General features: G+C 48.5%; 1 pseudogene; it reads left to right on the top strand.

The window, feature by feature from the left end:
• Positions 1 to 1,875: 1,875 nt before the first annotated feature.
• LOC130267816 (U2 spliceosomal RNA) lies at positions 1,876 to 2,035 on the top strand (annotated as a pseudogene).
• Positions 2,036 to 2,846: the final 811 nt, after the last annotated feature.

Here is a 2,846-nt window from a genome sequence, read left to right as displayed (position 1 = left end):
GAGACTTAAAGGGGTAGTCCAGTGGTGAAAAACTTATCCCCTATCCTAAGGATAGGGGATAAGTTTGAGATCGCGGGGGGTCCGACCGCTGGGGCCCCCCGCGATCTCTCTGTACGGGGCCCCGGCTCTCCGCCGAGATAGCGGGTGTCGACCCCCGCACGAGGCGGCGGCCGACACGCCCCCTCAATACATCTCAATGGCAGAGCCGGAGATTGCCGAAGGCAGCGCTTCGGCTCTGCCATAGAGTTGTATTGAGGGGGCGTGTCGGCCGCCGCTTCGTGCGTAGGTCGACACGCCCCCTTCCCGACGGCTGTCGGGGCTCCGTACAGGAGATGGCGGGGGGCCCCAGGGGCCGAACCCCCCCGCGATCTGCAACTTATCCCCTATCCTTAAGATAGGGGATAAGTTGTAAACCACTGAGTCACCACTGGACTACTCCTTTAAGACTTTGGATTCCTTTTTACTGAGTTTTCTTTGGTCCACTAAGAAAAACAGTTGCCTCCCCGTCGGGGAATCGAACCCTGGTATCCCACGTGACAGGCGGGGATACTCACCACTATACTAATGAGGAATGGGTATGGTTTGTGATCACGGTAACCTCCTTAAATGAAGACAGCAGCAATTTCCACCCACCAGATCTAGGCAGTAGGGAGAAAAAGGAGTTTGAGACTGCTACGCTCTAAAAAGAGAAGACGGACTTGCCCATACTGGGATCAAACCCGCGACCTTGGCGTTATTAGCACCACGCTCTAACCAGCTCTAAAACACGCTTAACAGTGGCCTTATCATTGCAAAGGGCCTAAATTCAAGCAAATAGTGTACCATATACCACCTTTTTTTCTGTCTCTGTGCTAAATTCAGTGTTATACCACACGTTATACACCTGCTGGTGTATTAAAGAAAAAAAACCAAGTAGTATACTATTTAGTACCTGTATTTCTGTCTCGGTGCTAAATTCAGTGCTATTCCACACATAAGTATACACTGGCTGGTGTATACAACAAAAAAAGATTTTTTTTCTGCGTATAAATACTAGTGTTGAGCAGCATAGGCCATATTCGAATTTGCGATATTTTGCAAATATATGGACGAATATTCATCATATATTCGCTACATTCGCATATTCGTAATATTTGCATTATATTTTCGCAAATGCGAACATTTGCATATGCGAAAATTAGTATAAACGAAAATGCACATGTGCAAAAAATTTGCATGTGCGAAAATTAGCATAAGCGAAAATTTGCAGATGCGAAAATTAGCATATGGAAATTTACCCATATGCGAAAATTCGTACGCCAGTGTCACACAGTAGTATTAGAGCCTTCTTTAGACCACACAAGCTGGAAGCAGAGAGGGATGATCACTGTGATGTGTACTCTGAAAAAAAAAAAAAACAATATTCGAAATTACGAATATTTAGTGCTATATTCGCGAATATTTGCAAATTTGCGAATATTCGATATTCGCAAATAAAATTTGCATTGCGAATATTCACGAGCAACACTAATAAATACGCTTAACAGTGCACTCATCATTGCAAAGGGCATACATACAACAAAGGAGTGTACTATTTAGTAACTGTTATTCTGTCTAGGGCCTATATACTTTGAAAGGACAGCCGTAAGTAATCGCCTGCTGCTGTTCTATACCCTCATAAACGCACTAAGTATGTCAGGCAGGGAAGTGCCAGGACGTGCACAGAGAAGGGGCAGAGGCCTACATACGTCAGGCAGAGTTGGCAGCAGACTTGGGGTGAGTGGCAGCAGGAGTCGCAGCAATAGGCCTGAGCTCCCGTTAACACCCAGCGGTCGTGTCGTCGACCCATCTCTCCTCGTCAATTGGTTTGCACACTCATCCCCATCATCACAAGCGACATCTTCTCGGCCTTTTGGCTAAGATCAAGTGTAGTATCTGTTCTTATCAGTTTTCATGCTGGTGGGGATGGGTGCTGCATGGAGGATGCAGGTGTACCAGGGCTTTCCGGGGCTGGTTCTGAGGAATCAGCTCGACGGCTGCCCCGATGTGACCTGTTCCCTCCGGGTCTCGCCATGAGGCTGAGAGGGTCTAGAGCCGAGGTACTTTTGTGCCTAGGGGAGTGGTGACCCCGAGGTGCCGAAACTCACTGGGAGGATGGGCTCACTGAGTTGAAGCACGGGCACCATAATCTCTTCACCTTGTGGCACTCACCTCTTGATTCCCGGCCTTCTGGCTAGGATCAGAGAAATTTTTATAGATCCGGCCGGATGTCCGGGCAGTATATCTGCACACATTCACTTATTTATTTCTTTTTGTCTCACTGTGTCACTTTTTGTGTGTTGTGTGTTCACAGGATTTGTCAGGATGCGGTAGCCCTTCTGGGTGTCCCTCCTGGCGGTCTAGGGGAGGTGTGTGTGGCCATTAGGTTCCGCACCTCCCTGCAAACACCCCGGGTACTCCTGCTTTGGCAGGGTACCTACCGTTATCGGCTCTGCGGGCAGATACCTTGGCTAACGCCAAGGGGGATGCCGGGAGCATTTGTGGTCCCCTAGTAGCTTCGGCGAAAAGGGACATCGAACCTGGAACCTCGCAGGTACCTTTTGGTCCGGAGACGAAGGGTAAGGTTTGTTGGGGGGCCTCTCTCCTATCGGAGAAGGGCTTGCGATAGAACGCATCCTTTGTGCACGTTTTTTTTAGTGTAACACGTTTGCACTTTTTCTTGCACTTTGGGTGAATCGAGAGCACGTTCTTCGGCTTTAGATAAAAAATTTAGAAAAACAAGCGACATCTGACAACCCCAGTCAAGAGTCGGTGTGTTCCTCAGACACAACCCTGAGTTGGCATGGCCCGGGAGCAGTCCCTGTAAT

This window comes from Hyla sarda, chromosome 4, assembly GCF_029499605.1.
Source record: "Hyla sarda isolate aHylSar1 chromosome 4, aHylSar1.hap1, whole genome shotgun sequence".
NCBI classification, from domain to species: domain Eukaryota; kingdom Metazoa; phylum Chordata; class Amphibia; order Anura; family Hylidae; genus Hyla; species Hyla sarda.
This window is presented reverse-complemented; position numbering and strand designations above follow the sequence as displayed.